We start from the raw sequence: 20,227 nt of genomic DNA on the forward strand, positions 1-20,227 counted from the left end.
GATGGATGAAGCTCTTACCCCCAGTGGCTGGGTAGGCAGGTGGGACTTGACCAGGTCTCAGGTTTTTTCAGTCTGTAGAATTCTAAAGAAGTCACTAAATTATTGCAGGGATAAATCTTTCCTGCATACTTTGAAAATGAAAAATATTATACTTCATGGCAGATAATTTTTTGACAGGTAAGTACCTTATGATTCACATTTGACTTTCACATCAATCACAGTAAAAGTCAGATAAGGCCAGTTAATACTGTGCCTGGTAAATTTCCTCAACAAGTCTGCAAAGCTAAAGGTTTCTACTATTGTATTTAAATAACTGCCACAGCCACCTACAATTGGATGGTCTGTACTAAGAAAAATACTATTACTTTTGCAAATCCACCAAGTTATGCACTGAGGTGCCATTCAGGCTAGGACAGTTATGAAGGCAGTTGTCACAGTCCTCCTACTGCTCAAAGGGCAGTGTAAGAATTTTGGCCCAGGAACCAGCTGTATGCTGGGTTAAAACACCAGCAATTTTCACCTTGGGGTAAGGTTTAGTGGAACTCATTGTTTTTAATTTGCAGCTTTGAGAAGTGTAACCATCTATGTTTTATAGATTTTTCTTTTCCTATGAGGGAACTCATCAACTTTGATGTCTGTAACTATTGATTCTCTGTATTAAGGGATTGGTAAAACAGATTAGCCACAATAGCATGTTAATTAAGACCATGTTTCAGCTTTCCAAAATTACTCTCTTTTTGCAGAAAGCTGATGAATTGACTGGCATTAGAGACCATCCAAGCCAAGGAGACAGAAGGTATAGATCACAAGGGAAATCGTCCACATACCCAAGAGAAGGTTTGCAGACTACACAGTCCTGTTCTCACAATGTCTTGTGTGGGGCTGTTGTATCCAAACCTTCAGCGATGCTAACAGGATACTTTGCATAGACAGAGCCCTGTCAGATCTTCAGCCAGGTTGAGACTGGATTTGCTGTGTGTGCAAATCCCAGGATGAGGAGTCAAGACTAAGAGCAGGACCTTGTGCCACAGAAAGATATTCTGCCAAGCAAGGCCAGCCTATCAGACTGGCAACCTCTTCAGGTTTTCTACATTACCTTCAGCTAAATCAATCATTCAGCTTCTTCCATCCTTAACTTTCATCTGCCTTGTGCAGTTAGGCTTCACCCTTTGCAGCAGAACCCTGTGGTGGGTTTGCGCCTGGTACAGACGATGCTAATCTGAGCTGGGGACATTATGGCTGCTTTTGGGTAAATAATAGTTTTCAACTGGAAGGAAAATGCAAATGTCTTGTGTGTTGTGTTCTCCCACCTTGGTGCTCCCAGACTCCTGCTCTGGAGGAAGGACCCTCTGGCTGCCTTTCACTCCCACTTTGCTTTGCCTTTCCCAAGCCCCATTTCTGACTGCACTCTCACAGATTTTTTTTTCAGAGGCTGTAAACCTCAGTGTCAGCTCAGCTTGCATTAGTGTCAGAGAAATGTTGCATGGCAGTTTACAAAAAAGAAAATGGAAAGTCAAGCATTATGTAATGTGAAATATGGTAGAGTACCTATGCTGAGATTCTCTGAGAGGCTTGAGGATCCAGCTACCTGAGAAAGCTGATAAAAGCTGCAGTCATCCAGTGTTTCAGGTCCCCTCTCTACCATGCTCCGGCCCTGCTCTGTGTGGGCAACTCACAACACACGTGAACTCTGGGTTTTTTGCCTCAGTCTTCACTGGCAACCTCTCTTCTCACACCTCTCTAGAGGATGGACTGCAAGGAAGGGACTGGGGGAGCAAAGTCCCTCCTGCTGTAAGAGAAGATCAGGTTTGTGACCACCTGAATATCCGTAAGTCTATGGGACCTGACAACATGCATCCCAGAGTCCTGAGGGAATTGGCTGATGTAGTTGCCAAGCCACTCTCCATGATATCTGAAAAGTCATGGCAGACAGGCGAAGTCCCCGGTGACTGGAAAAAGGGAAACATTGCACCCATTTTTAAAAATGGTAGCAAAGAAGACCCTGGGAACTACCGACCTATCAGCCTCACCTCTGTGCCTGGGAAGATCATGGAACAGATCCTCCTAGAAGCTAGGCTAAGGCACATGGAGGACAGGAAGGTGATTCAAGACAGCCAGCATGGCTTCGCCAAGGGCAAGTCCTGCCCGACCAACCTAGTGGCCTTCTATGATGGGGTGACTACATCAGTGGACGAGGGAAGAGCTACAGATGTTGTCTATCTGGACATCTGTATGGCCTTTGACATGGTACCCCACAACATTCTTCTCTCTAAATTGGAGACATATAGGTTTGGTGGGTGGACTGTTCGGTGGATGAGGAATTAGTTGGGTGGTTGCATCCAGAGAGTAGTGGTCAAATGCTCAATGTCCAGGTGGAGATCAGTGACAAGGGGTGTCCCTCAGAGGTCTGTCGGGACCATCGCTGTTTAACGCCTTCATCAATGACATAGACAGTGAGATCGAGTGCACCCTCAGCAAGTTTGCAGACGACACCAAGCTGAGTGGTGCAGTTGACATGCCTGAGGGATGGGATGCCATCCAGAGGGACCTGGACAAGGTCGAGAAGTGGGCCCATGTGAACCTCATGAGTTTCAACAAGGCAAAGTGCAAGGTCCTGCACCTGGGTCAGGGCAATCCCTGGTATTAATATAGGCTGGAGGATGAAGGGACTGGGAGCAGCCCTGCGGAGAAGGACTTGGGGGTACTAGTGAATGAAAAGCTGGACATGAGCCAGCAACGTGCACTCACAACCCAGAAGGCCAACCACATCCTGAGCTGCATCAAAGGAAGCGTGGCCAGCAGGTCAAGGGAGGTGATTCTGCCTCTCTGCTCTTGTGAGACCCCACCAGGAGTACTGCATCCAGCTCTGCGGTCCTCAGCACAGGAAAGACATGGACCTGTTGGAGTAGATCCAGAGGAGGGCCACAAAAGTGATCAAAGGGCTGGAACACCTCTCCTGTGAGGAAAGGCTGAGAGAGTTGGGGTTGTTCAGCCTGGAGAAAAGAAGGCTCCAGGGAGACCTTATAGCAGCCTTTCAGTACTTAAAGGGGGCTTATAAGAAAGATGAGGACAGACTTATAGTAGGGCCTGTAGCAATAGGAGAAGGGGTAATGGTTTTAAACTAAAAGAGGTTAGATTCAGATTAGATATAAGGAAGAAATGTTGTATGAAGAGGTTGGTGAAACACTGGAGCAGGTTGCCCAGAGAGGTGGTAGATGCCCCATCCCTTGAAACATTCAAGGTCAGGTTGGACAGGGCTTTGAGCAACCTGATCTAGTCGAAGATGTCCCTGCCCATGGCAGGGGAAGTGGACTAGATGACCTTTAAAGGTGCCTTCCAACCCAAACTATTCTATGATTCTATGATAGAAGAATATGAGGGTGGGATTAGGAAAGGTTTTGTATATTATCACTGGGCAAACAATGAGTATATAGGCTGCTGTGGCCACTTTGGAATCACTTACTTCTGTGCCAACCAAAGAGCAATGCATTTATGCTTTCTGTCACTGAAAGGGGGTAAAGGGCTTTGCCTCTGTACGGCACTGGTGCAGCCTTGCACCCCAGCACCCTGCCACACAAAGGAATGGCCACCCCCAAGTCAGACATCTCAGCTGCCCATACAACACCCAGGAGCAGCAGGAGTCTGAAGTCTGAATGCCATATCCCTGTGACCCACCACCCACCCCGACCAGGGAGTCAGCAAAACTGCGGAGCTGGCAAGGCAGAGGTGCTTCCCTGTGAGTTGCACAGAAATATCAAGGACTTATGGGCCCACACCACAACTAAATCTTTTTAAGGCTTAACACCCAAAAAGGTGGTACCCCCAAAACCATTCCTTCAGGAGACCTGGTGGCACCTAAAAATCTGTGGGTACCATCGCAGCCTTGAGCAGCAGTGTTCCTGAGGCAACTAATGTATTTTTAGATGTGCCCAGAAGTTTCTCAGTTTTAACAGGTCTGAGCACTTCAACATCTATTTTGGACATGACTCCTGTTGGTATCCACAAATTAGGCATCTGTCTTGCATGCGGGGGAGCCTAAGCTAGTAATTCAGGGGCAAAAGACCAGATGATACACAGAGAGAAAGACAGCAAATAACCAGCAAAGTCTACTGTGACAACTCACTGCCAGACCCCTGTCAGTGTCCCTGCAGATCTTCTCTTTTTCAGGATATTGGCTGCCTGTGACATTTTTTTCTTCATCCAACATTCAAATTAGAGTGATCAGAGGCTGACCCGCAGAGTCTAGTTCATCATGAATTTTTTCCTACTGATTACATAAATAATCACAGGAAGGGAAAGTGCCTTTTACATTAATAGACAATTGCACAAGCTTTTGTAAGAACATAGGAGAAGTATCTTGACTGGTAAAGCCATGCTTGAATTGTCTTATTTGTTCTTGTGAGTCTAAAGGCCTGTCATCTGCAAAGCGACAAAGCTGTCTGTTTAACCTAAACTCATCTCCATTTTGTAACCTATTAATGCATTTGGAGTGCATGGGTAAACAACAGTATTTAGCACCAGTGTTCCTCATGATACTCGTTTCTCTGGGTTCTAGGAAAGTCTGTACATTTTGTACTTTTTTTTTTTTTGTGGGATTGATGGCAGAATCATGGGCAAATTCAAGGGATTAGGATGGGATTCTTTGTCAAACAAAGGAAATGTGGAAAAGCAAAGGAACAGGCAACCTGCCACGCAAATCAAAACTACGGGGTCAAGTAGTAGAAAATACATCTGGAATTGCCTAGAGGAATATGATGAAAAGAGGCCCAGCCCTGTGAAAACATGGCAAGGGTAAGTTTATCAGCTCCCTGCATTTAAGAAAATATGGAGGCTGTACTGTAAGGTCAGAATGATGGAAAAATCTGCCTTTTGGGTGACCCTCCTCATCTTTGGTCTTCAAGGAAAGATGGGCAAATGCAGCACAGAAGTTTCCTCATCTCGGTGAAATTTCTGAAATAAACTCTCCCAATTTCTTCCTAATGACGTGAGTTTCCAACAGATGATTGAAGGTCACAGGAAAAAAGATTGGAACCTCTGTGTTTGGTTGTGCAGTTGGGGTAGCAAATGAGTCACAAGCTCTAATATTAAACATAGATGTCTACATTTCCCAGAAATTAGCCTCTATACCTAGGCTCTGCAGCCACTCAGCCAGCTGGCACAAGAGCCCGAGACACCTTTTGAGCAGTCTTTCATGTCACCGTGGCAGAAGTTTCCTCTGTTCCTTTCTCTTCTGGCACAGTTACGGAGCCTGCTTGTGGCTGGCCAGAGTCTCTTCAAGCTTCAGATCTGTGTTCAGCATCACAGCTGGGTCCTGCTGCTACCAGAGCTAATTAGAGTCCTGCAGGTCACTGCCTTCATGAAGATGTTTTTGTTGTTCTGGTACTGAGTACCCTGTTCTTTTGCTACTGGCACTTATCCTGCTTTCAGCACAGAGCCCTAATGCTCCAAGACACCAGTGAAGACAGACCCTCAGTACAATAATTAGGCTCAAACACAGAAGGAAAACGGTCCATTTTCTCCTGCCACAGCTAGCATCACTTCTTAGGTCCTCCCTCTCCCCCATCCCAAATTCCTTTGTGGTACGTGCAATGGTAGCACGATCTAATTAAGGCATTCAGGTTTAGTTTGTTGCACCCATGTTAGATAGGGAGCTCTGCTGGAAGGGGTGAATCACACAGCGGATTGACATCCATCCACCTCCAACGGTGAAGTTTCACAGGCAGATGGGGCAAGCTCACAGCTCACTACTCTGGGGGGCAGCCCCCACCCCTGCGCATCCCCCCGCTGCTGGCAGTGCTGCCCCATCCTGTCCCTCGCATTGGCTCAGCTAGGAATACAGTGAGACAGATCAGCTCACTAATCTAAACTTTCATTTCTTCTTTTCTTTCCCCACATTAAAGTTTTTTTCTCTTTAATGATACAGACTGGTTGCTAAGAGGTCCAAAGAGCTGAGTGAATGCAAGGGAAACAGACCGCAGGATCTGTAGTGAGGACATTACTTTTTTGCAGACTATGAGCTGTAAGGCTGAGCTGTTTCACGAAACCTTATCCTAAGAAGTACCTAGGCTGTCACTCATTGGGGGGTTACAAAGGAAAATGGACTCTAGTCTTAATATCTTCTTGAGAACATTTAACATTAAAAACCTGCATGCACTAAGCAAAGATCCAGCCCAAAAGGGAGATGTTGTACCCTTCCATACAATATTTGTGGTATTCTGTTAAGGGTGTTACACTTATCTGCTGTATCTACGTCAAGAAAATGAACACTGACTAGTGCACCCCAAGCACGGGTAAAATCAGCCAAAGACTAGCAAGGAAAGGCAAGCTCTCTATTTTCTGTGTAAATTGTGGAGCCTTTAGATATGTGGTGAATGTCCAAAAAGGAAATGTTACAGCAATGGTAGAACAAGAGATATTACTTTCTTCTGCAGGTATATGGATTAGTCTGATGACAACACTATTATCTGGTTAGGTAAGGAACAAATCCCATTCTCAAAGAGGCAAATGTGAAATGCTGTTTTGCTGATCAGCTTCAGTGATACTTATCAAGAGTTATATCAGTGCAGCATCTAAAATTAGGCCCTTTGTGCTTAATTTTCAGGGAAGGTAAAAACCTTTCTGTATAATCAAAATACGTGAATACGGATTGTATATTGTGCTGGAGCCTCTGGAACTGGATTCACTGGGGGGTTGGAGGTGTCTGACTGCTGCTCTATGTGCTAACTTCCAAAACAGCTATCCTCCAGACCTCCTCGGTACCTAAATTACATAGATACCAGGGCTCTCCCCTCCTCTGCAGAAATCCCCATGGCACCTGAATTTCAGCTACTGCTGCTCCCTATCTCAGGCTCACAAATCAAACATTCCCCTGCTTGCTGTGCTCATGGGACCTGAGCTATTCCATGCTGCAATAAAGACATAAATATTCATTAAGTCACAGGGAACAAGAAGCCGTAGAGTTGATTCTGCAGCCTTGGGGGTTGGATCCTTACCTGCACTGGTGGAGAGGCAGGGCTGGGTCTCTTCCTTAGTCTGTGAATACTGAATTGCAAATGCAAAGGGAATTGGAAATAACTGTTACAGGATTGGCCGAGAAAACTACGTCCTATCTCACTCAGTACCCCACTGGGTAGAAAGTCTCCAGAAAGAGGGGAGATCTGGCTGTGAGTTTCTGTCCCAAAACAGGCAAAGCAGGGATTTCATCTCAAGGATTATCAGGAAAAAAAAAAAACAAAACAGCGTGTAGCAGGGAGGAGTGTTTGGCTGCGTTTTGTGAGAAGAAGCGAGGAGGTGGGGGGGAAGTAGGCTCCCGTCCTCTAGGAAAGAGCAACAATTTCTCAGTGAAACAGATGACAAGCAACTCTGTCATCAAATTGCAGGTGAAGGTCCGTCTGTGCAAGCCCAGTGCCACAGCACCTGGCAAACTTTACCAGTGGAAACTTTGGTATTTAGGGAATTAAATGTTTCCTGTGCGGTGAGAGGAGAGAGTTAGAAAATTTACATTTGGGCTTAGAACATAAAATGGCTGTTAGTATCCTGAGCCGGCCTTGTAAATCCAGCCGCAAGGCTGTTGCTCATTTTTTGTTCTAAGTTTGTGTTTTTAACCACTTGCTCCTTCTCTCCAGGATTTTCTAAAAATAGTAAGAATAATAATACGGGGGAAGAAAACACAAGATCCAAAGACCCTACGGGGCAGAGCCAGCAGCACACAAATGGTCACTCTCTCCCCTGACCGTACAGCAGGCAGTTATCAATGTCAGTCTAATTGTCCGTCTCTGCTCTTGTGATACAGCTAAACAAAAGGGGCCAAACAGATCCCTGGTGCCATGCCAAGGAAGTTGCCTGAGCTACCTCAGGCATGGGTTTGCCCAGCACGTGTACCAGCGCAGTATGTCGTAATGCGCGGGCATCTCCTCGGGTGGATCTGCACCTGCTCTGTGCTCTAGACCAAGTATCTGTCTGTCACTGCATTTCTCTACTTGTCTTCTGGATTCCTATGAAATATATTCTTGCCTCTTTTGTTTAACCTTTGTCTTCCAGTTTTTGTCTGCCTTGTGAATTCTGCCTAATTAGGAACCTTTCAAATTCCCTTGTGGCCTCGAGTTTTCTCATGCAGAATTTGGAATTAGTGCATTTTTGTGGCTAGTTTTCAGGGCCAGGTTCATGCTTTTAAAGTGCTAAAACAACAATTAACAATACTTTGCACTTCCATACTTTTTTTTTTTCCCCTCTGGGGATCTCAAAGCACTTTATAAGTTGCGATTAATTAAGATTCAACATCATGAGGGGAGAAATGTATAGGGACACATTTCTTTTCCACTGTAGGAATGCAGCCATCTCTGGGGTAGACAGTAATAACTGGTTTAAGAGAGTTACTACAACATACTGAATACCAGACGGCAGTTTTTAGGCTGGAAAGTAAAAACAACACAATACCCAGTTGAATGTGCAAAAGAGATTTATAGAATCAGAATGAAATTACACAAGTGAATTTTAACTACGATGCCAAGGTCAGTGCTCCTCCCACCCGGGGCCAGAAACACAGCTTCACATCTTGTTCAGAAACAACCAGCCCCGGTAACGGGCTTACTTACAAGAGGGCACTTCGGCCTTACGGCTCCCCACACATCGTGCAGGGACTCGGCTTTGGTCCTAAATCCAGAGGAAATAGTGCCACCTACTGAACCATCAGCCCCACCAACGACCAGTGCTCAGGGGTGATTTCCCAGCCAGCTGCAGCACTGATACCCACGGCCAGCATATAAAATCCGGCATGTTTTCTAAGTGATGTACATGCAACACATATCCAGAGGACGAGACAGACGAGAGAAGAGGCGGTATGCCAGAAAAGATACAAACTTGGGCTTGTGTAATTATACCACTTTTTTATTACGGTGATGAGAAAAGACCTGAGCGTGGACCAAAGCACCAGCTGGAAGCTATGTATTTCGAGGCCCCACGGTAGCTAGCAGTCATGTCTTGCCTTTGCTCCCATAGTCTTCAGAATATTAATGAAGGAAAAATTGTTTGTTATTTTCAGCACTCCTTCTCCCTACAAGGATAGTATTAATGATGTAAGGAAGTAAACAATTCACTGAGCCACAGAGCTCTAACAGTTATTAATTTCCGAGGAACTATCCTCACACCAATCTAGGAACCAGAACACTGGAGAATGGCATGAATAAATATGAACACAGACACACTCTGGTTTACAAATATCAGACACTGGTCCAGTTTGTCAAAACTGCTCCTTTTCAACAATCATGGATGTTGACAGGTAAAACCATGCAGGTTCAGCCTGAATCTTGCCCAGGCTCTTTGCTGCAGTTGCTGGTGCGGGTGGCATGGTTGGGGCTACCAATCCTGAAGCAACCAACGTGTAGGCAAACAGGCACCTACGCCCTGCCTCAGTTTCCAGATGAGTCAGGACTTCTTCTGATACCACCAAGGTGGTGCAGTCATTTCCCTATTGCTGTTATGGCTGCAGCATGCTGGGGTTTCTCTGCTCTTATAGTTCAGTATCACTGGATGAAAACCAGGAGAAAGCCATGGCAAAACCCAACACTGCTCTCGCGTGCCTGGCTGCTGCCTGGTTCCCTCCTGCTTGCTCTCTCTTCCATGTGACTCTTGACAGCCTGGCTGTACCATGGCTTGGCTTGAAAAGAGCTGGCAACTGCTCTCATCCAGGATACAGGGTGGTTTGCTGATGAGGGCACCCTGGAGATCTGGGAAATGGGAGAACATTTCTACCTCCATCAGAGGGAAGCTGAGAGCTAGATATTCCCCACCTTAAGTCAGTGCTCTAACTACTGCCACATACTTCAAAACATAAGAAATGTCACCATCCACTTCTAGATTCCCGCCTTTAGGAAAGGATGATGAAGCAGATTTCAAAGGTGTGAAGACAACTAACATTTCCAGTGGTTCCCCTCTATTTTTTTTACACCTCACAAGTAAGGGAAACATGAGCAATCTCTGCAAGTCTTTATAGTTGCTTATGCCTTTACATTGACTGGCAAAGAGATTTAGGTAGCTGTATCCTTCTCTTTCTCCTTCTTCACAGGCCCCTAAAATTTCAGCCATGCATGAAAATTAGACCAATCGGGTTCAGGCCGCTGGCAGTAGTCCTCATTACCCCTTTGTGGGAACCCATCATGTCTTTTTGTGCAGTGCCAGGAGGACCAGACCTCAGAGAGCTCTGCAAAATCCAGGCAGAAAGGTGCATTTCAGGATCAGCTCTCAGCAGAGCTGAAGAGTGCAACGCCAGCTCAAGGCTGATCCTTACTACAGGTAAAATTCAGTTCTGCAAAAGCAAGGAGAAGATTTAGAGGAAGGGTGTAGGAAAAGCTGGGAGATACCAGTCTGGGGGACGATTGCTTTTCTAAGTTTTCTCTGGGCTCCTGGACCATCTGTCTGAATGCTTCATGAGTGGGGAACAGGAGATGCTGGATCAGGTGAGAGAGGGAGGGGACGGGCCTGGGAAGGAGCACTGGACTTCCTTCTTTAGTTGTTGCTGAGGAGGAGGAAAGGGGGGACCTGCCCCCCAGAATGGTAATTGTTGCCTCCTACAGTCTCTGCCAGCAGCTGTGCAGATAAGAGACTGGCCAGACTGGGGACTGGGGCAGTGCTATGCCACGTACCTTGTCCAAGCGAAGCAGCCTGCCAGCCCTTGCTACTGCAGGGAACCACCAACTGTGCCTGTCTGTAACGGCGGCCCTGGAGGAATGAAGACAGAGGGGTAAGTTTCTACCTTGGAGCACGTTTTTTACCAAAAGCTCTGTGTTGGTGCAGAGATTCATCTTGCTGGAGCCTTACGGAGATATGGGACCTTCCTAAAGAAGCTCCATTGCACACCATGGCTGCTGTCCTTTTCAACCACCACTGTCTGAGCTCACGTTATCGACCTGTTGGGAAGGGAATTCAATTTTTCTGAAAGGGAATGGCTGGTTTCATTTTCTTATATATGAATCCACATTCGATTGCAATCCGTTTGTACATGGTACTGAGCACAGAGGACCTAAACCTCACCAAAGCCCCTGGGTGTGCCTTCACTACAGGAACAAACAAAAACAGTGATTGCATTAGGTATCCATTCATCAAACCCAGGTGCCGTCCAAGGATGCTGCTTCTTACTGTCCCTCTGTAGTGCATTATCTTCCAAAACAAAAATAATTTCAAATAATAAATTAAGTTTCAGGTTGCTCAAAACCAGATACTCGTAAGGGCAGGCTGTCAACTTTCTAGCACCAATTAATGTATTGATAAAGCTTCTGGAGTAGTGACATTAACAGCATCTTCTTAAAAAGATACCTGCAGGTAATATCAACCCAATTACTATTGAATCTGAAGTGGGGGAACTGGTGAGCCTGCCTTAACAGAATTACCGAGATACATTGAATTATTTCTACCAATATGGAAACTTATATAAGAGCGAAGCAGTGAGTGAGACGTATTTGTCTTTGTTGAGCAAAGCTGAAGCACAGATGTTCCCCAGGCCATTCTGGCCCATGTTGGTGATACATTCAGAGCTCTGGATGTTTCAAGTAAATACATCCTTAGCCGCACTCCCTCTGCTGTCCCTACTGATTTTGATTAAAGGAACAGACCCTTGAAGCAAAAAGATACCCACCAACAGAAAGGTGACTTATACGTGACACACCACAGCCAGGGAGGAGGCTTAGCACCAAGGTGGGACAACAAAAGAAGATGCTTTTACCAAGGTATGGACTGGCACAAGCCATTCATCCACTTTCACTCCTGTAGCAAAAGTCAGTGGCCAAACCAGTGTTTAACGTCCTTTGGACTTACTCCAGTCGATTCAGAGATGTTAGCTTCAGGGTGAGGAGAGTGGGGAATGCGATCAGACAGGAACAGTCACAGGGCATTTCAGTGTAAACAAAAGGAAAGGATGCTGGATGAGAAAAATTTGGGACGTGTCCATCTTAGCCCTATGTGGCAAATGCTTCTACTCTCTCAAAATTTGAGTGTCCCCTTTAAACAGAGATTTTAAAAGCATAATGTGCCTCAACCATGCTTTTTCACTTAATCCCTATACACACACACACACACATATATGTATGCATGTATATACATATATAAATACATATCATTTTTAGTATTATGTGACTCATTAAAGAAATAAAGGAGCAAACAGCACACAGGATGAACAATCCTACACAGAGACATTGCTTTCACTGTTTCACTTGCTTTGGTAGATTGTTATATTGTGCAGTGATATCTTCTCACTGTTTTCTCTTAATTATCCTTAATTCTATTAAACAGACAAACATCAGCTGCAAATAATGCATGCTTAATTATGCAGTGTTGGTGGTTGATACTGTATTAGTATCAGCTTTTCTTTTAATATTTTGGCAGCACACAAATGAAACTGCTACAGTATGTTTATACAGCCTCTATCAGTGTAATGGTCATGAGTCCATTGCATGCACAGTAGCCTCACCTCTGCCCATAGAAGACCAGCAAGGATGGTGAACGGGAGAACTCCCATCCCAAATGAGCTTCCAGATGCCCTTGCTTGATATGGATCTGATGGCAGGAGGCTTGGAAATGGCTGCGAGGTGATCCCAGAGATAGGCAGGAAGTGCCCTCATGCAACACAAAGCAATCATTTTCAAAATAAAGCAAAAATTCTCTGCGTTTTTTCATCATTACTATTTGTAATCACTTCTGAGGATGGAGAAGGCTTGTCAGACCAGATGGGACCAGCATATGTAATGAATGACACAGTACATTGCCCAGGAACCAGAAGTAGCCGAGAGCAATAGGGCCCCAGGACTGTCACTATTGCATTAGTGACAAACAGATCCACAGGGAAGTATGTAAAAGATGCAGCCATTTTCACAAAGACATTGCAAAGATGCCATACGGTGGACAGCATTTTTCACCTGCAAGCACAAAAATCTGACATAATCTGGTACAGCAGCCACCAGAGCCATTCTTCACTGGTGCTGTGGTAGCTTGGTCTGGTCCTCCAAGGGTCTAGGGTCTTCTTGAGTTTGGCTTTGTGTGGCATATTTGCCACAGAATCCGCAATTAAAACCAGAATCATTTGGTTTATGTTGAACATTTCCAGGAACAGATCTAGGTATAAAAAACTCTGAAGTGGAGTTTATTTTGCTAGGTGCTTTGCTTTGCTTTATAGTCTTTATTCTTTTCCATCTACACACTCCCTGTGCAGAAGTGGTAGATATTCCTGCCATTACACAACAACTAGAACAGATCCATGAGCCCTGTCCTCATTTCAGAAGCCACAAAACACCTCAGGAAGGCTCTGTGCTTCAGCCCTGCCCTTGGCAACCTCCCATCATTTATCAGCGTCCAGGCAATAAGAAGCACTGGACCAATTCCTAGGCTGGGTGGCAGTGGGCCCAGAGGACGGTTGGGAAGTAACTAGATAGGACAAGCCTTTTACAGTGAATTGGTCAAACTGTTTCAAGCTGATTTGGCCTTGTGCTAATTTACAGGAATAAATACTGCTTGAAGACATTGCATTTGCTGGGAATGAGACTATGAAGAGGACTTGGCCTTTAACCCATGAGTATATACCGTACCAAATGTAACATGCCAGATGCAGTTCTCCTTCCAGACCCATCCAAAATACTTTAAATGGGTTGGGCAAAATAGGTCTGAAGCCAATGCTGGCCCTGCTTGGAGAGGGGGTTTGGACTAGGTGGTCTCCCAAGGCCCTTTTCAGTGCAAATGGTGCTGGGACAGTGCGGTGATGAGGAAGAAACCTGGGCACCGTGAAGCCCGTTCAGAGGTCTTGAAGCATCCTAAAGCTCATATTGCCAAAAGTGCCAGGAGTAGAGACAGCTTTCTTCACCATCTTCATACAGAGGCCAGTAACCAAATCGGTTAAGAGCTTAAAACAGCTTCGTGGTGCAGAAGCAGCTTCCTGCATTAACATGGCTGAGTCACACAGGCCAGAGACAGCCTTCCGCTAACGCGGGGCTGGCACAAAAGCTGAATAATGAAGAGAAGCTTACGCTGCTGCTGCTGCCTTTACGCCTGGACTCGTTTTGTTCTCGCAGGCTCTCAGGCAGTCACCATTCATGCACAGGTGCAACCATAAAGGGGCCAAATGTGGAAGGCAGGGTGTGACTAAGCCCAAAAATGAGCGACACAAATGCATTATTCATGCCGAAAGCTTACAATGCTCCGCGATTCCTTTCTTCAGAGCAGATCACTCCGCTATCAGCATCAGCTACACGATTCTTTATTTCTGACACCTGCCTTTGTTTCTTTTCTACCTCGGAAGCGAGGTGACCTGGGTATTCACATGAAACGTTTGCTCGGGCCAAATTTCCCAGCAATGCTGGGTAACTCCCGAGGACTTTAAGGGAGTAGCAGTGACACAAGCGGCGATGGGGTCCAGCTGTCTTACTCCGTCTGCCCCTCCGAGCACAGCCGTCAGTGTTGTGTTAGGAGCTTTGCTAGAGAAATGTATTAGAGGAAAAGAAGGGTAGAAAAGGGAGAGGGAAGAGGAGAACGAAGAAAGCAAAAACGGAAGGCGAGGACAGGAAGAGAGAGGAACTTCCAATCAACATTAAAAAAGCTGGAAGCTTTACTTCGTTGTTGAAAATAATAGGGTTTTTAACAGTTAAAAGGTTTTAAAAGGTCATTATGCATTTAGCAGCAAAAGAGCAATATGAATTTCTAAGCAGCAACATCTGGAAGATCAAAAGAAATCATACTTCAATCAACATGAAAATCTCTGCTCATTACACGCAATCATATTTAGTTATTAATAGACACCGGCTAGACACTGACATTTTACACATTTCATCCTATGATGCGCCAGGGACACTTCTGGCATTTAGTTTATCATTTTCATCAGTGTCATGGAAAGAGTGACCGATATGACCCCAAAAAATCTCACACTGTCAGTCATCGTAAGTGAATTTATCAACACATACGAAATCGGAATCCACATGAGAGTTTTAACTGTTTGCATACTAAATTACTTCATTCTTCATGCTTCAAAAAAAATTCAGTTTTGCATAATAAATAATGATAAGGGCCAACAGACAATTATATAGGTGGAAACAGTATGCAAAACACTTAGAATTCAAATTTGTTGCATGAATATATCCCAAAGTTGCTTAAGTAATCAGCTCGGCGGCTGTATTACCCATTGTTAGAGCTTAATACAAAAGCTCTTCAGCTTATATTAAAAGCAGCCCAACTTAAACTGCAGTTGGCACATGTCCTATTAGTATTTTCCTTTTGTTAGACAGCTTCCAACTGATTCAGATGTGCAATTAGGTCAATAGTAAAATTAAATGGTCTGTTGTTTTAATTCAGAAAATGAAGAGATCTTTGGGAGGAAGGAGTCAGTCCAAAAATAATGTTGACTCCAACATGAGCATAAAAGGAGAGTGTTGTAAGCCAGCAGCCCTAGCCTAAACCTCCACGTTACAGTGTGAGAGGGAAGGCTCTGAGCTGAGAACGGTTTGCTAAACTGGCATATTCGATTTCATGACTGATTTTTGTGTGTAATAATTGCATTAAAAAAATAATGAGAGTGGGTTTCTTTCTAGTTTTACCAATCACGATGGCAAACATGCTGAGACGCTTCAGACAGAAATGTGATTTTACTTCTAATGACAATTATTTTTGGACTGAATTGTAATTTAGTTCGTTAATTAGATCTGTCACTGCATTTTCTAACTCGGTTATTGCATCCTTTGATGATTTTACCAGAATTATACTTCTATTTCTGCCACTTTGCATTCTATGCTTTAATAATTCTTCAGACAAATATGCTAGGCAGTTGATTACATTTTGTGGCAGCAGTAATGTAAACCCTCTCCTGTGTTACATTGATTCAAAAATCACGCTGATCACTGAACCAACAAGCTAAGCCAATACCACTCTGAACAAGTGAACTATTCAGAGGAATTCAGCCAGGGACAGATTGTGGACATGCTTTTTTAGTTATTAAATGGATATAAACAGTTACAAGCAATCATAAATGAAAACAAGATTTTAAAAAAAAACACTTTGTATGTTCTAATATGCATTTAGTTATCAGCAAAATGAGATCTTACCTACTAAATTATTTGAAGGCAAGCTGGCATGGGATTATTACATATTAATGAGCTGACAGGTTTTTAAAGATCTTACTATTTTGGCAACTTTAAAAATTAGATTGTTTTTATGTGAGTTCTGACTTCTTGCTGACCCAGAACTGTGGGTGTAGTTAGAAATTCACTTTTGGAAAACAGACAATATGATCAAAATAGTCATGTCCAAAAAATCTCCAGCGCTTCCAAGCTACCAATTCCTCCAAGCCTCGCTGTGTATCCAGACATCTGCCAGTCAGGTGCTGTGTGACGTGGATTACAACACAAAATCCTGATTCTGAAAATACCCACCGCTAAACATAGCTGTTATGGCAGTGAGCAAGCCCACTAGGCTATGCTAGGTTGCAATTTCACTGTCTGCCCTGAACAGGCAATGGCTTGTAGCTGCCTTGCAGCAGGGGCAGGACAGGGAACGGTCACAGTTTCCCTCCTCTCTTTGCTTGCTCAAGGGAGAAACATTTGCTGTGCTTCTTTTCCTGGAATTAAACTGCTTCTTTTCCCTCTCTCCTATAAGACAGAGATCACGGAGCCAGGACTCCACAAATTACCTAATTTTGCCTGCCATCTTCTCATCCATTTCAGCTCCATCCCTAAGAAAATGTATTTGATATAAGATTTTTATTAACCATAGTCAGTGAGGTTTTTAATGCCACTTCAGGAGGATTCTCATATTTATTGCAATGTTGGATTTTTTTCAAAATAACTGTGCAGTGTCCCAGGAAGATATCCTGTGATCCAGCATTCGGCCATTTGACCTTGGGAATGCTATGAATTTCCTAGTAGTGCACTACAGAAGATCCAGGACACAAGGACCAGCCAATCACTTCCCAATAGTCTTCCTCCTGCATTTCATTTAATTCATCCAAGTGGGCTCAATTTTCAATCCACTAACCAACAGCACAGGGTAAAAATATTTGTAATTACAATAGTTCTGCTCAGATTTGTAATTATTTATTAACCTCCACAGATTTCCTTTCTGTAAGTGGATGCTTTCTGGAAATGTTGGGCTCCAAAACAGAAGTGGATATTGCTTTAAAAGTCTCTAAAAGATGTGGAAAATGGAGCAATGCTCACGTACCAGACTAATGCTTGGAAAGGCCTTGCTGAGGTAGGAAGGAAACACTGAATGAACACAGCCCTGTGAGGAGGTTGTGTATTATTCTATAATCCAGGCACTGAAACTGAGCACTAATTCTCTTTGTTTAAATCCTCTCCCATATGCTTTTCAATCATAAAAAAGCACTTCCAAATAACTAGACTTTATAATAATAGATTTGAATCCAACTTGTTAAAAATTCCAAGGATCTGACCAAAAATAGCCAAGAATTCCCTGTAATGGTGCTTCCCAGACTGAGGCATGCACCCCAAGCAGGGAATGCTGGTGGGGATGAGCTCATGGACTTGGAAGTGGAGTTGCAAGAGAGGATGTCTGGGAATTTCTGCCTTATCATCTCCACGGATTTTTCTAATGTTGTCACGGTTTAATTTTGGCAATTTACCTCCTCTGCTATAAATGTAGTTAAAAACACTAAGACAGTGTTCACTCATGGCTTTTCGAACCTGGTAAACATGCCATGCGACATACTGATACTTTAATGTCTACTGTGCTCTGTGGAGAGGAGAGAGAAGGTAAAAGGAGAAGAGTGGTTAAATGGACAAGACAGAGGGAGATAAAGCACATGTACATGTGGAAAGGGTGGGACATTTGGCCAATTATTGCAAAATTAGACACTTTGAACAAAACAAAGCTGTTAAAAGTATAAAGCTGTAGGAGCATCATATGAGCAGGGCAGGACGGGGGTGGGTTTGAAGGGAAACAGCAAAAAAAAGAATCACTGATCTTACAACGACCACTATTTATACGTACTTAAAACTTTGCAAAATCAGGTGCAGAACTTTAGGTAGAGGGAGCAGTACGAGAGCACCTTTGTATTGCAGTAATGCCACCTGTGTTCCTTGGATGTAGTAGGGTGCTGGCCCTTGTCCCCACAAGTTCTTTCCTCCCACATGCTCTGCCCCAGACACTGGTAGGTCATGGCAAAGCACTGACTAATTCAGTGAGGACTGGACAGGGTCTTCTCCTGGGAGAGAAAAAAGCCCTGAGAAATCCAGGGGCACGGCATCCCCACTGGGTCAGTAATTGAGTGGAAGAGGAGAGGAGGGGGAAAGGAGCAAGAGGGGTGTCAGGCAAGCAGAAAAGCAAAGGAGTGAAAGCGGTTGCCTCTCAGCATGAAAACTGCCCTGTGACATCTGGTCAGGATGCTTGTAGAGCAGTAGGGTTCATGCAGGTAAAAAACCCCAGACTGATGGAGGCCTGAAGCAAGTCAAGGTGGGCTAGCTGTGGGAGGACTGTCAGAAGGGATGTAGTCACTCTGAAATAGAGATGCCTCCGCACAAAACTTGTACCAGAGCAACTCATTCCAAAACAGAGTCATGCTGCTTCCAAAGTGGTTTAATTAAAGCAGAATCAAAATGTCAGCTTAAAAAAGAAAAAGAAAAAGAAAAGAAAAGAACTTTTGTATGAGGACACAAGGCAGCTGATGCCAAAAAACAGAAGTTACAGGGGAGGGAAAAAAAAAATACCAACATTTCCATGTTGCCAAAGACCTTTCTCACTGGAGGGAATTTCAGTTGAATAGTTGCCACTGCTGGCAGCTGGAGTTGCAAACTGAGCAGGGGAGCAGCAGGGTTCTCATTCTCTCGCCTTGCTGACCAAGGGCTCTGACAATCCAGCTCATTATTTTCAAAGGCGCAGCTCAAAGCAGTAGGCCCAGCTCTTGCTGGGCCCACATTAGTCCATTTACAGCATTTGTACCCGCCAGTGACCAGGATTCTGGCAGGGACCAAGATAAAACCCATCTCAGAAAGGAGGTTTGGCGAACAGCAGTGCTGAAAAGCACTTCTATTTTCACCGTGCGGGGGGAATTTGACGAGAAATCCAGCACAAGACTGCACCCAGCTGCGGTTATGGGGGGGCAATTCTACCCCGAGAGGAGAAGCCATGGGTGCTCTTCTTCCACTGAACATTAGGTTCATGTACATCCACATGCACTTTGGAAGGGGGATTGCAGAAACCGAACTTGTGATTGCTGCTTTTGCCCCAGACTGGCTTGGGCATCTGAGCAGCTCCTTAGCTGCAAAGCAGCACCCACCTTTACTCACCCTCATACACACTGCAGACAAAAGTCCAGGTAGCAGCTCAGGAACTGGTTTTGGCACCTCAATGACAGACTGGGCCAAGTCAGCTCATGACAAGAAGAAACTCAGAAAACCTGCAATGAAGGCGGTTATTTTTGTTAGACGTTGTTACAGATTTTCTAGTTTAAAAACAACAGTAAATAAAATCCAGCAAAACTTCCTCTAACTGAGATATTTCACCATGGAGCAAATTTTCATGCCTGAGTTATAAACCCAATGAATTAACAATGCTACAATGGAAATGATAGTAAAATAAATACTACAATAGTGCTATTGGGAATGTCTAACTCTGGTAGACGTTCTTCCCTTTGTCTTGTTATGGTTCCTTTCTTCCCAAGCTCGAAATGAATATATAAGTTAAATGGAATAAAAATGCCCACCTAATTGTGCAGATGCATAGTTAATTAATCACTTAATTTAACCCACTTAGCTTCAATACAAAAGAAATGTAATCTGACAGTCAAGGCAGCAATATTTTTCCATTCACTCTAGTGTTTGAAAACATCTACATTTTTTAAATAGCGCTTGCATTCAATGGTTTGATGCTAATGTTTTTGCTTAATTTGGTTTTAGAAAGGTTGTATAACATTTAATAGGTAAAGCATGCACCCTGGGTAAAAATAACAGTGCCATTATGTGTCTGGTAAATATTAACAAATTTTATTAAAACCAAATATATATATTTGTGGATAGATAGATTAGAGAGCTACTTAGCTGAGAAAATTTGCTTTGGGCTGAAACTTGATCAAAAAAATTATGTGCTTATGACTCCAGAGTACGCACTGCTACAAAACATTGAATTGTGTGGTTCGTTATATTTTAAATCTAAGATTCCCATGTTAATGGCTCTCCGGTACGCATTAACATAATGCAGCATTAAACAAGCTATGCTACACTGCCTCCACAATGTGTTTCTGTCCATC

The sequence above is a fragment of the Haliaeetus leucocephalus genome, unplaced genomic scaffold (assembly GCF_000737465.1).
Source record: "Haliaeetus leucocephalus isolate CR32 unplaced genomic scaffold, Haliaeetus_leucocephalus-4.0 Scaffold0, whole genome shotgun sequence".
Lineage (NCBI taxonomy): Eukaryota > Metazoa > Chordata > Aves > Accipitriformes > Accipitridae > Haliaeetus > Haliaeetus leucocephalus.